Source organism: Sciurus carolinensis, chromosome 5 (genome assembly GCF_902686445.1).
Source record: "Sciurus carolinensis chromosome 5, mSciCar1.2, whole genome shotgun sequence".
Classification (NCBI taxonomy): domain Eukaryota; kingdom Metazoa; phylum Chordata; class Mammalia; order Rodentia; family Sciuridae; genus Sciurus; species Sciurus carolinensis.
The window spans coordinates 165,659,496-165,674,242 of record NC_062217.1 but is presented as its reverse complement, the minus strand read 5'-3'; positions in this window follow the sequence as shown (position 1 = coordinate 165,674,242).

The following is a 14,747-nucleotide window of genomic DNA, read 5'->3' as shown; positions in this document are numbered from 1 at the left end:
GGCCAGCCTGGGCAAGTTAGCAAGACTCTGACTCAAAATAAAAAAACAAACAAAAAGGGCTGGGGACATTTGGCAATGTCTAGACACGGTTTTGATTGTCAGAACATGGGGAAGGGAACATGCTAGTGGCATCTAGTGGCTAGAGACAAGGGATGCTGCTAAATATCCTACAATGTGAAGGACAGTTCACAATGGAATTTTCTGTTCTCTGATGTCACTAGCAGTAACACCCAGGAGGAAAAACCTGGCCTTAATCGGATCAAACATTTTGTCAATTGTAACCAGGGCTTCTATCTTTGTGAGGTTTCTCTATTTTCACCCCTGCTCCTTTGTTGTGACCCTTGGAAGTCCCAGCTGAAAAGCCTGAAGCCATTTCTTGCTCTTCCTCTTGGGTGGCCCTGAACTCCAGTGGTTCTGCTGGAAGCTTCTCTGACTCTGGAGATGGGCACATGCCTCAAAGTGCAAAGCTCTGCTAACCCTTCTCCACAGGCTCTTGACCCTTAAATCCTCACCACTTGGCAGTTCACCTTCAAACACATCTTGTGTGTTTTGCAGGCTTTTCTAGCAGTTCTTGCTAGAAGGGCTCATTGCCATCTGCCTTGAGGGGGACCGCCCCTCTCCACTGAAGGAAGGAAGGTCCCCGTTAGTGTTTTCTTGAATTTTTCAAGTGCAGGCTTTGGGCCTTACAGTGACATTGATGGAACTTCTGCTCTGCCCAGACTTTGCCCTTCTGCTTGGACAAGGGGTAGTGCACATTCCAAGAGGGTGAATGTTGATGGTGTGCCCATTTCCCATGATTACTGCCAGCACCAAGAGCTGGGCCTGTGAGTGTGTGTGTGTGTGTATGTGGGGGGGTCCTCTTCAATGATCTGAGAATCAAATACACCCAGTTCTTAATTTTTCCTTTCTCATACAAAGGGGAAATTATGCAGTCTTATACCAGGAATCCTATTTTTTCCTGTCAACATTATTCAATCCCACTCCTTAGGAAAGAATAAGGCTGACATTAAAATGCTGACAACATTTGCCAATATTTGACTGTTTCCCAAGTCTGGTTTACTTTGCTGGTTTCGCCTGGACCAGATCTCAGGTGGGTGTGGCCAGCTTCCATCATTAGAATGGAATGCTAATCAACTTGCAAATTCGATTATTTCTGATTCACAAAACTCCCCAATTTTAGAAAATGGGGGTTCTTCATTTATTCACGGAATGGAAAAGTGAAGGAATGTACGGCTAGGTTCTAACCAGTGGGGATAAATACCTGACTAGACCAGCACACATGGTAGGCTTGCATCCTTTGCTTGGTTTTCTTTGCTAATGCATTATTTGTGTTATAAGAAATACAGAATAATCAAAGAAGTCGTTCTTCAGGTGATTCTAAAATGGAGCCACCCTCACAGGAATGGCTTCCTGAAAAAGCAGGAAAGGATTTCTCTGGGCTGAGATGAACATAAAAGGAGCAAGTGCCCCCTACTGGCCAGTGAGGGGAAGTCCCTCTGCTTAGATTTTGCTAACTGACATGGGGTCGGTCCTTCACTGAGAACCACAGAAATGAAAAGAACTTCATGAATCTGAGAGGAAGCTCAGACTGCAGGACTCCAGAGCCCAACTGAACAGCCACAGTTTACCTAAGCCACAGGAGCCTTAATCTGTAGTTGTAAATCAAAACTCCTGAAGACTTCAAACCACCAAACAGCTTAGGTAAACCTTATAAGAACAAATTTAAAATAAATTTTAAAAAGCTATATATTTAAAAAAAGAGACAAGTGTCTCATTCCAGTGGATCATCAAAAATATAACATGTATTCAGAATCTACCATTTTCAACTTATACTAATCAGTAATAAGTTATTTTGGGGACCCACGTGCTTGCTCATGCACACACCATTGCCCACCCTCTCTGCCATCTCCTTTCTGTCATTCTAACTTGAAACTTTATCCTTAAAACTGCCCACACAAGCAGGCATACCTGTAATCCCTCGGGAGACTGAGGCAGGAGGATCACAATCTCAAGGCCAGCCTGGGGAAATTAGCAAGACCTTGTCTCAAAACAAAAAGTAAAAAAAAGGCTGAGAATGTAGCTCCGTGACAGAGGGTCTGGTTTTAATCACCAGTACCAAAAGGAAAGACAAAGAGAAAGAAAGAGAAGAAAACCTGTCCATTTAATTATTATGAAATGTCATTTTTTTTTTTTTTTTTTTTTTTTGTGGTGCTGGGAATCAAACCCATGGCCTTGTGCTTACAAGGCAAGCACTTTACCAACTGAGCTATCTCCGCAGCCCGTCATTTTGTTTTTTAAACTACATGTTTTCTGATATTTTGATCAATAGTGTGAAATATAATGAACAAAACATCAAAATGGAGGGCTGGGGTGTAGCTCAGAGGTGGAGCACTTGCCTAGCATGCACAAGGTCCTGGGTTTGATGCCTAGCATGGGAGAAAAGACATTAACATGGAAGAGTCACCATGTTTTTAGTAGTTTTAAATCTTTTTAGTAGTTTTAAATCCTGAAGAAATTATCTTTTAATCAGAAAGAAGTTTGTGACCCAATAGTTAGTCAAAATAATCTCCCCAAATTTTCCATGTCACTGGGCACCTGCTTCTGCTTCTGTCAAAGAGTGGAGACAGAGTCATCTTAGAACTTCCATTATTCAGACAGGAGCCATTGTGTGATTCTTCTAGTTATGAAAACATTGGACAAGTAGACACTTGTTGTTCTGAGTAGAAAGTGGCATAAACATTTTTAACAGGTTGATGGAGCTCAGCCTTCCTAGGCCCCTTGATGAGCAAAGCTGGTTGCCAAGGAGAAGGGCGATAAACAGTTCAGAAGCTCCTAGGGGCAAAGTCTCTGGATCCTAGCCTTTGCTCTCTGAGTTCCAAGACAGGAAGACATGTTGGGATGGAGGAAGAATCATCACCAACAGCCCCAAGGGAAACTGTGAGGAAAGTCTGGACTAGAGAGCAGGGGTGTGGTATTGGGGTGGGAGAGGACGGGGCGAATGGGAGTTTGTGAGAGGACATACCTGAGGCCCACAGGTAAAGGTTAGTTGGCTGCCTTCAGCTGTATTCTGTACAGTTGGCTCAGGATCTGTACAGGTGAAAGTGTTCAGAAGGGTTCTGCTATGGAGGTAAGCACCTCCTTTGTGTCATATCTGGGAGGGAAGGTAAAGTCAATGTACATCTGGAGGAGGCTTCTCTGGGCCCTTCCTGGGTTTTCCACTTGTCAATCACCAAGGATTCGCAAGTTCCTCTGCTAGCAGAACTAACCCCTCTCAGCAGCCATATTCTATGCTAAGTAAATGTTTTATTTGCTTACACGCATAAGTATGGGAGTTTGTAACACAATAAACTGGAAAGGTCATGTTTATTACTCCTGGCCTCAAGTCTGGGCCTCAGTCTTCATAGCGGGTATATGCTGGTTTCAGCTTATGGCTTGGGCTAAGGAAGAAGTTCTGACTGCTGAATGTATCATTGTGGTTCAAAAGAGCTTCAAACTTGGCTCTGGAATGTGACCCCAGATGGTGGCCTTAGGGATCCAGGCCAGGTCTCTGAACACCTTCACCTGTACGGAGCCTGAACCAACAGTACAGAGATAAGAAGGAAGGAAGGGTCAGATTTCAAATGCAACACTGAGTGCTTCCACAGCAGTGCTGTTGGACAAATCTCTCTGGCTGGCACCTGCAGCAGGATTGACTCCCACTGACCTGAGGGAATAGCTCCTGAGGTCCTTGGTCAATTCAGGAGGCCCTCTGATGGAGGCACTAGACTTCTTGCTAATAAAGGCATGTAGGGTTTCCAGAAATTCACTGCAATTATTAGAGACCCTGACTACATGTGTTGGTTGAAGCAGCTCAAACCAACTACCAGTTTTCTTGCCTTATTTAGAGTCCCAAGAATGACCCAGAAATTCCACTCATAGGTATTTATCCCAGAGAAGCAAAAACACATGCCCAGCCAGAAATTTATTCATGAATGCTCATAGCAGCAGTATTCCCACCAACCAAAAGGTGGAAACAGCCCATCTTATCTATCAACCAAAGAATGACTAAATAAACCATAGTGTGTCCATTCAATAGATATTATTCAGCCCAGAGGCTCAGGAGGCTGAGACAGGAGGATCTCGAGTTCAAAGCCAGCCTCAGCAACTTATAAAGTCACTAAGCAACCCAGTGAGACCCTGTCTCAAATAAAATACAAAATAGGTTTGGACACGTGGCTTGGCGGTTGAGTGCCCCTGAGTTCAATCCCCAGTACAAAAAAAAAAAAAAGGAGGTACTGATACATATTACAATTTATATGAACCTTGAAATTGTGAATTAAATAAGTCAATCACAGGACTGCAGATATGGCTTGGTTGGTACAGTGTTTGCCTCGCAACCACAAAGCCCTGGGTTCAAATCCCCAGCACCACAAAAAACAAACAAACAAAAAAATAAGTCAATCACAGATGAATTACAATCAGATGTGTTATGTGAGTCATTTCCTTGTATACTCCTTTATATGCTTTAAGGTAATTTGACATTTATTATCACATATTGGGTTTTGCAATAACCCTTCAAGTCAGGTATTACTGTTCCCGAATGTTAGGTCCGGAGAAGTAAGTTGTCAGATATTTGTTTTAGACGGTATAGTCTTTGGCTATAAGATCACTGCTTTCTTAGGATAACACAATGCTAAGTCATTCCCGTGTGAACCGTGGTTTAGATTAAAAAGATCTTTCTGCTAACTGCTCTGATATCCAGCTATCTTCTCTAGTTTTGGCAACTAAGCATAAATAACATTTTAAATTTTGGGGGTGGATTTTCCTTTTGTGGGAGTAGATCAGTCTGACTGGTTGAGACTTTTAAAAAATTATTATTAATATTTACAACAGTTACTTAAAAGACATCATCACTAATATTTTTAGGAAGTAGGGGATGTATTTATCCCTGACCTGTTTATTACTGAATCCTCAACACAGAATTTTCATTACTTATTGGTGGACAGTCAATAAATTTTTCCTGAAAGAACATTAAATTTCCAGAATAGGCAAATCTTCATTATAATGTGCCTTGATGTGGATCTGTTGTGATTTTTGTGCATTTGGTGTTCTATAAGCCTCTTGTATTTGATTTTCCATTTCATTCTTCAGGTTTGGGAAATTTTCTGATATTATTTCTTTGAATAGGTTGTTCATTCCTTTGGTTTGTATCTCTGTGCTTTCCTCAATCCCAATAATTCTTAAATTTGGTCTTTTCATGATGTCCCATAGTTCTTGGAGATTCTGTTCATGATTTCTTACCATCTTCTCTGTTTGGGCAACTTTATTTTCAAGATTCAATATTTTGTCTTCATTGTCTGAGGTTCTGTCTTCCAAGTGGTCTAGTCTTTTGGTGATGCTTTCCATTGAGTTTTTTATTTGGTTTATTGTTTCCTTCATTTCTAGGATTTCTGTTTTTTTTTTTTTTTTTTTTTTTTTTTTTTTTTTTTTTTTTTTTTTTGAGAACCTGTATCTCTTTGTTGAAATGATCTTTTGCTTCCTGCAGTTGCTCTTTCAACTGCTTATTGGTATTATCACTCATTGCCTGCATTTGCTCTCTTATCTCATCCTTTGCTTCGTGAATCATCTTAATCATGTATAATCTGAAGTCCTTTTCTGACATTTCTTCTAACATACTGTCATTGGATTCTATTAATATAGAATCTAGATTTGTTTGGATCATTTTCTTCCCTTGTCTTTTCATGTTGTTCATGTATCTTCCCCTCTAGCAGTGCAGATCTGGGGTATTGCAGATTTCCCCCTATAGGCTTATAGTGGCCCTATAGGTTTCCAAAACCTTTTCTTTAAGGGGAGATCAATATTAGCAGTGCACAATTCAGACACTATGCAATCCTAGACCAAATAGCCCCTATGAGGACATTAACAATATTGTCATAATAAACAGAATGAGTTCAAATATCATCTTCAGTAAAACAAACAGATTTGCAATAAGGTCTGCAGTTTCTAATGGAGGACAAAGAGGATGCAGAGGGAAGTAGGATATAACTGTTAATGGGATAAGAAAAGAATATACAGAAGTTCTAGATAATACAAAGGGTGAGAGTATAATCAAAAGAAATTGGATGTTAGCATGCATAAAAGGAAGAAAGAGACTCTGAGGGAACAGGTAAACAAAAGGAAAAGAGAGCAAGAAAAGTAAAGAAATAAAAACTTAAAATTGTTCAATAAGGAAAAAAAGGAAAATCTACACTATAACAGTCATATAGTATTCAAACCTCCCAGTCTTCAGTAGCCTGATGCATGAGAGATACCTGACAATGAGCTTCAGGTCTCCAGCATTCGTCTCATGATGGGATTTGCCCCATCTAAAGATGGGAGCTCCGGCTTCCAGGATTATCCAAGATGGCCACTCTGGCTTCCAAACGTGTTGGCAAATGGGGAGCTACAGTTCAGGGTGTGGACATGGTCGGCTGGAGGTCCTGGAGGCGGGGTACGGTTGGTCGGGCAGGAGTCCTGGAGGTCAGGTATGTTTGGTGTGATTGCAGGATCCTAGAAGCAAGGTGCAATCAGTCGGTCTGGGGTCCCAGTGATAGAGTGCAGTCAGTGGGTCTGGGGGTCCTGGCGGCAGGGAGCAGTCAGTCGATGTGAGGGCCCCGGAGGCAGGGAGTGATCTGTCGGGCTAAGGGATCCTGGAGACAAGGCTCAGTCAGTCCGGCCAGGGGTCCTATGGGGCCTGGTTGTTGTCTCAAAATGGTGGCAGCCACGTGTAATCAAACCTGCAGGTACTGTAACAGTGAACTTCCAGGCAGCTGGCGCTCCACTGGCGGTCGGCAATCAGTTCGTTGACTGTTGTCGGATGATCGGGAGGTGAACCTCGTGCAGTGGGTGATGGATAGGTGAAAGGCAGGCGATGGACAGGCGAGAGGCAGGCAAATGGTGGATGATAGGCGCCTGAGAGTGAGCAATCTGCACTCAAAAAGGCGTTGATATGCTGGCAGACTGCAGGTCATCACCACAGACAAATGGGGTAAACAGCAAGGGATCGATAAGCAGCAAAAACTGCCTCACCAAGAAACAGATATCCTCTGCTTGAAACCGGAGTGACAGAGTGACGCAGCCTCCCTCTAGTCCGCCATCTTGGATCCTCTATAGAATAGGCAAATCTGTAGACAGAAAGTAGATTGGTGGTGGCCCAGGGGCTTGCAGTAGAGGGCAGTTTACCCTAATGAATTTAGGGGTGATAAAAATGTTCTGACATGGTGGTAATGGTGTCAGAATTCTATGAAATGCTACCAACCACTGGATCATAACACTTTACTATTATTATTATTTTAGAACTAGAGATGGAACCCAGGGCCTCCTTACCACTGATCTATATTCACCGTCCTTTTTTATTCTTTATTTTGAGACAAGTCCTCACTAAGTTGCTAAGGCTGACCTCAAACTTTTGATCCTCCTGCCTTAGCCTCCAGAATTGCTGGGAGTACAGGTGTGCACCACCACCACCGACAAATCATACTCTTTAAACGGTTCATTGTACGGTAGGTGAACTGTATCTCCATAAGGTTGATGTTTTAAAAACACACATTTATATAGAAGATGAGACAGTGAACTGTGGGAAACCAAGTTAAAAGGTTTCTATATAAAGAAAGACCACTGTGGTCATGGAAAGACTGTGTACGTAGAAGGTCCACATAGAGAAATGTTTATCTTCATGGAGGGACTAAAGGAGGTAGGCGACAAGAAGTTCAGCTCAAGTGGCATGATTGCGCTGCTACCAATGCAGTCGCCACTGTCTTTAAAGATTTTTCTGTAACCTTCTAGAACATTCTGCCCCACACAGCTGCAAACAGGCTGAAACACACCCTTGTCCTCCAGAACAGAACAAACTAACATCAACTACCTTCTAACCTGGAGCTGGTGGCACTGTTCTGGAGTTCCATGCTGCAGTGGTCATTTGAAGCTAAGCACTTCCTAAAACCTACAGTTCATGAAGAGCCAGGGTAGACATTCCTGGAGCTTGTCCTCTGATCATTTCCACGGGACTGATTCCAACCCAGTCCTTTCTGCTGGAAGTTTGTCCAGACACGGGCGCCGTGATATTTTAACACCCTTCCTGTCACAGTTGGAGAGTGTGGGAGGGCACAGGAGCACCTGGGGTTCTGTGAGGCTGAGCACTTGGGCCTTTAAGGCTCTCTCCTCTGCTCTGGCCAGCCCAAACCTGCTGCCTGAAATCAAATGTCCTTAAATTTTATTTAGAAATGTGTACAGGGGTATCGTTTGTCCTTGTTTTTAGGATTGGACGGGACTTCTCAATCACCTTTCCATACACATAACGTTGAGGGGCCTCGAGGGCGACCCCGTGTCAGGTGCCCACCGTCAGGGAATCTGAGTCAGTGCCCTCAGCCCCCAGGTCTATGTTGTGGCAGCTACACAGCTGCCGGGTCTCCCTTTGCTGAGGTCGTTCTCCCTGAAGGCCAGTGACTGCCACCCTGAGTACCTCCCGATGGCACCATGTGGTCCTCGCATCCTCGTTAGTTATCAGTGGAGAGAGAAGTGCAGATTCAGGAAGAACTGGAGGGCCAGTCCCTGGCAGAACCTTGGCCTTATTCAGGCTGTGCCCATCTCAGCTCCTGCTCCCTTTTAGGATTGGCCTGGGTGTTTCCTGGGCTCCATGGTTCAGAGAGCCTTGCGATAAACCCATTGACTGAGGTCCTTTAAAGGGGTCTCCTGTGTCCTACCTGGACCACGCTGTAAAGTGATACCATCTAGGAGCTGGAATTGTGCCTCAGTGGTAGAGCACTTGCTTAGCACGTGTGACACGCTGGGCTTGCTCCTCAGCACCATGTAAAATAAATAAATAAATAAATAAAATACAGGCATTGTGTCCATGAGCAACTTAAAAAAAAAAAAAAGGATGTTATCTAGATGAGAACAGGGAGGTTGCAGAGGTGGGTGGCAAGGGTAGGGAGAGAAGAGATGGAGTGAAGTTTGATCACCTCACCCAAACTCTGGCCACCAGCTTGAGGTTGGAAGCAGAAGGACCAAAACCTTGGGTTTGTGTCTTGCCCCTTTCTCCTGGTCATTGTGTCATGCAAGGGGAGAATGGTGGCAACAACACTCCCAGTTATTTGAGTATTTTGGGCAAGTTATTGTCCTCAAGATTAAATGTGGAGCTAGGGACTCCTAGTGTCACGGGTTAACTAAGGGAGAAACTGAAGCTTTAAAAGGTTGAGAACCTGCCTGAGGCCACCGGTTACTGAGTGAGGAGCTGGGACTGGAGCCCACTCGACCTGTACCTTTAGAATACCCGTGAAGGATCAAGATGTCCAGCCAAGAGGGGTGTGAGATGTGAGGTTGCACGGACACCGGGGCATCCTGGAGGCCACCAGCAGAACCAAGGGAGAGAGGGCTTGGGACTCAGTGCTCCAGGGAGCTATGAGCAATAGCAGAGTGACAGGGGAAGCCTTGGGTGGGGGCGGGGAATTAAAGGGTCTCAGCAAGATGGAGAGAACAGGAGAGGGAGCCAGGCTTCCTGGGCCCACTGCTGTTTCTCCTGGTCATTGCTCCACTTCCAGTTGGGTGGTCTAAGACACCCACGCCCCAGTCCTCACCCTCAGCACCCACAGGCTGGAGGAAAGGCCAGGGGCCAGTGGAGACAGAATTAAATTACAGCACAGTGGGACTTGCAACTTGCTAACTGGCAGCCCCAAGGCCAAATCTGGCCTGCAGATGGGTTTTGTTGGGTCTGCCTGGTTTTTAAAAACATTTTTAAATATTTTAAAAAGGAGAGATTTCACAGGAACAGATTTCTGGCCTTGCTCAGAAAGTGAAAACTCTTACATTGTTGGGTCCATGTCCCCACGTGGAAGCTGCTGGCAGCGGCTGGCCATCAGCCCTGTCCTAGCCCCACCTGTGGCAGCTGGCTCTGTCACTCCTCTACCTGGGTGGCCCTGTGCCTATGAGACTGCACTTGGAAGACTTGTGCTGGCGGAGCGAACGCAGTGGTGGGCGAACGGAGGGAACTTGGGATTTGAATCCTAGGTCCCTGGAGAAGGCAGACAAGTGCTCACCCTCCTGGGTGCCCTGCAGGTGACTGCGCACGTAAGTTTGGTGCTCAGGGAACCAGAAATGTAGACCCAGAGGTGACTGGGGTCTGGCAGGAGGAAGCCTGGGAATCAGGGATGGACACAGCATGTATCGGACGGGGTTCTCCAGTGACACTGAAATCTGTGTGTGTTTAAAGAGGTTTAGGAATTGCCTCGGCTCACATGACTCTGGGGCTGTTAAGTTGGGACTCTGTAGAGCAAGCCAGCAGGTGAAAACCTCAGGCAGGAGCCAAAGCTGCAGTCTTGAGGCAGAATATTTTTTCACCTCCAGGAAAGTTTTCCTCTTAAGGCCTGCAGCTGATTGAATGAGGCCCACCAACACCAGAAAGGATTTCCTCCTTTATTTAAAATCACCGTGTGGTAGATATGAATCTCTTCTACAAAACGTCTGTACCGCAACATCAACTATTTGATTAAACAACTGGGTCCTACTGCCTAGCCAAGATGACACGAAAACTAACTCTCACACAGTGGTAAGAGGAAGGGTGCCCGGGAGACCTCACTGATGAAGAGAAGGCAGGGGAGAGGGTGAGTCGGCCTCTGATGGGGAGAACTGGAGACATGGTGTGCTGGCTGCAGCCCTGTGCCCCCAGGAGATGTCAGTGGGGGGCAGGCCACAGTGGGCAGAGGGGGATGTGAGAGGCCAGGTGGGACTGGCTGGCTCTTCTGAGGTAGTTGGTGACAGAGGGGGTTGAACTGAGGAGTGAGGAGTGTTCCTTTCTGAGTTGCACTTTTTGTGGGCTAAGGAGAAGGAAGGCAGTTGAAAGAGGAAGAAGTGAGTGAAGAGGACAGGGAAGGAGAATTCTTCCCCAGCCACAGGGCTGTGGAGGAAATGCAGCCTCCACGTGGCTCGCCAGCTCATCAGGGCTAAGCTCTGGCTGCACAGAGTGTTCTAGAAACTTTCAGAAGGGATGGCTTTTCCAGCACCCTCTGCACACCCTTTGGGCTTGCTTCCAGGTGCACCTGGAACTCTGGCCTGAGTTGTTCCAGGCTCCTGTGTCTGAGGATTGTGGCTGCCTCCCCTCCCACTAGGTGCAGGGTGGGCAACATGGCTGGCTTCTGCTGCCCTCTTCTGTGATCCTGTCCCTCACCTGTCCCTCACCCTGCTCAGCATCCTTGCCTGGGGCTAAAGAAGCTCTTGGTCCCCACTAGGTGCATTTTTTTTTTTTTTTAAACTTCTGGTTTGGTTTGATGTTTTTCTTTTTGTTTTGTTTTGTTTGGGTTTTGTTTTTTTTTTTTTTTTTTTTTTTTTTTTTTTTTTTTTTTTTTTGGTACCAGAGAATGAACCCAGGGATGCTTAATCACTGAGTCACATCCCCTGCCCTTTCTTTGTTTTATTTTGAGACAGGGTCTTGCTAAGTAGCTGAGGCTGACTTTGAACTTGCAATCCTCCCGCCTCAGCCATTGGTGTGTGCCATTGTACCCAGGCCCCCATTAGTTCTTACTGGGCAGCGCTGGGCCACAGCATAGAGGGTCAGGAAAGCAGGGGCACACGTAACTAGAGGGATTCAATTTTTAATTAAAAAAACAAAGGCACAAGGTACAACATGGAAAATTCAGATCTTACACTTCTCCTGTGGATTACTATGTATTTATTTTGAATTATGTGTTGGGGAGGCACAATTTTTTTCCATGTTTAGGGTCTCAAAGGGCTAAATCCAGCCCTGCTCTCCCTTCACACTCAGCAGGGAGGATGTGGCCCCCAGGCAGAGAAGCCAGATAGAGACTCAGGAAGGGCACGCTGAGCGCAAAGGGTGTGTGTGCCTGCCGAAGCTTTTCCTGTATGGCCTGAAAGTTCAAAACATGCTGGGACATGGAAAGAAAGGCATTTGCCTGAGTGACTAAGACATGTTCCAGCACTTTCCCACAGGCTCCTGCACATCCCAAAATAACTGCGGCCCTGGATCCTGGCCGCTGGCATATGATCACATTTGTATAAGGTTACCGACCAGCGGGAGGAAGGCCACATTCACATGGGGGCTTGCAGGAACGCACAGCCCCCGGTGGAGTCCCAGGCCAGGCTTCCTGGCCGACTGGCAGAGAGACATACCAAGGGCAGAGACCACACAGTGACAGGAGTGCACTTACCAGAATCCCGAGAGCACTCCGGCCAGGTGGGGAAGCCCACATTTCACAGATGGTGGGGAAAAGGCCTGGAGAGAGGAGACATAGTTGGGGATTACCAGGGGAAGCTGGAGGGAGCGCCGGCCCTCAACTGCCATCTCCTGAAGAAACATCTGTTTATCCTTGGACTCATAAGATCTTGAATCAAAGGACTTTTTTTTTTTTTTTTTTTTTTTTTTTTGGTGGTGGGGATAGAACCCACACATGCTAAACAGAGGGTACACCACTGAGCTACATTCCCAGTCCCTCAAAGGGACTTTAAAGAGCCCCCTAGGAATCCAGGACACCCACGTACCCAACTCTGGACGACACTGTGGGAATGAGCTGTCAGGATGGACCTGCTGCCTCTCAGGGAATTTACGGTCTTGCCAAGGAAATGACTAAAGACATTTGAACAGCGAGAGAACAATGGGCACTGGCACTTAGGCGGAAGGGCACTGGGCACTTTGGCAAAGTCTGAGCAGGAACATAAGTCCCAAAGGGAAGAGTTCTGCAAGGTCTCACGGTGGGCAAAATCTGGAAGGAGGAAGGGAATGCAGACATTACTGGTGGGAATGGAGGGGGGTGGGCACTGAGGGGAGAGGAAGAGGGCACAGCAGAAAGCTTGGCAACCAGGTCCAGGGATCCAGGCTGCTCGTGGCTTTCAGTGAAGATACTCGACTTACAACGGGTTACATCCCAAGAAACCCATCACACTGAAAAGACCATGAATTGAAAATGAATTTACTACACCTCATCTACAAAAATCCTAGCTCAGCAGCAGAGCACACTTGGTGTCCCCTCAGTTGGGAGCTGCAGCTCACTGCCCTGCCCAGCAGCAAATGTGACATGGGTACCACCTATTACTAGCTCAGGAAAAGATCAAAATTAAAGTATGGTGTCTCCTTGAACGCCTATTACTTTTGCACCATCCTAAATCAAAAAAGTTGAAAGTTGGGGACCATCTGCAGTAACCCCAAGTCATTTGCTTCATCAGGTAGAATCCCATAGGATTTTGAAATGAATGTAGACGCTCTCTAGGCTTGAAGAGGTGAGAGGTTAATCTCACATTTCTGTGGTACTTCAGTAACCCTTTCCCTTGTGGTCACTGCACCCACTAGGCACTAAAGATTATGGAGCACTGTGGTGAGACTAAGGTGGTCTTTGATGCCTTGTGGATCTGGACTCAAATCCTGCCTCTGCTCCTGGCTGTGAGGTGAGCACATCACTTCCTGTTTCTCTCCTGTTAAATGGGGATGTTAATTAACAGTCAACTCATCTTCTGCCAGGCATCACTTTCAGTTCTTTACATTTCTGAATTCATTTAATCATTTTCTCTCCATTTTACAAATGAGGCTTCCAAGAAGGTAAGGGTTCTGAAATTTGTCATTGTCTTACACATATCAATCACACATGCCCCGTGATCTGAGCCAGTTGACTCGTTTGTGCTCTTGGTGTTCTCTACAGGGCACTTGGATAAATTCAAACCCCCTGACACTTGGTAGATTCTCAGCAGGTATCTGGCCCCCAATTCTACAGGGGCCAAGACACTTGCATTAGTAAGAGCCTTGCAGGCAGCTCTGTGCCCAGCCCCCACACAAGGTCCAAGGACCACCAACTCTGGTCAGGTGACCTGGCTCTAGATGCCCATGCTTCATCTAACTTGGATGACTGAGGGTACTCTAGTTACACTAAAGAGTTACTTAAGGTGCTTAGTGAAAAAATACTATCAACCTAATTTATTAACTATTTGAGGAGACTTAACGTTGGAAGTCCCTTGAGAATAGATGCCCAGGTCCCAAAAAGAAGTGGTCACACTGTCTTTGGTTCACTTTAAAAATAGTCCAGGAGTTCCCTTTTCCTATTTACATGTTCAAGTTTCTAGAATCAGTGGCACGCCAGCTTGCCCTCCCCGAGCGAGTTCACTCAGGAACGGTGCTGGCAGACTCCGTCGGGATGACTCAACCCTCCTCAGCAAGCTGAGCGGCACGTACAGCCGTGTGTATTTTTGTGTGGCATCGTCAGGCACCAATATTAAACTCAAGCCAGTCATGAGAAATTCAGCTCAGGGACTTAAAAGTCAGCATGCTCGCTGTGAGTTGCAAGGTCTCAGGCCCTTCTCTTCCTTTTCAAAAAATCAAGCCCATCTCCAGATCCTGGGCCCATGGCACAGAAAGAATGATCTCTGCCCAAGTGGATCCTGAGTACACCTGGCCCCTAACCCCAGAGGTTTCTAGGAACCCTGGGAAGATAAACCTTGTCCCAGTCTAGTTTGGTGACTCAGAGGTGTCAGATAAAGATGATCCCAAGGCTCTCAGAGCACATTTCCAACCCTTGTGACCTAGACTGCACAGAACTTTGGCAATCGTGGAAACTGGCTTCCTGGTGCACTTGTGAACCATCCTGGCCCCATGGGGAGGCCCAAGAGTGGCCCCAGTCCAGGTGGGCAGAAATGCTGCCAAGTGGCACCTCAGTCACTGGCTGAGCAGTCTGAAGGGTGTGGCAGATACATCCCATTACCTAAGTCCACAACCCTGAGTCTTCCCAGGTTCCAGG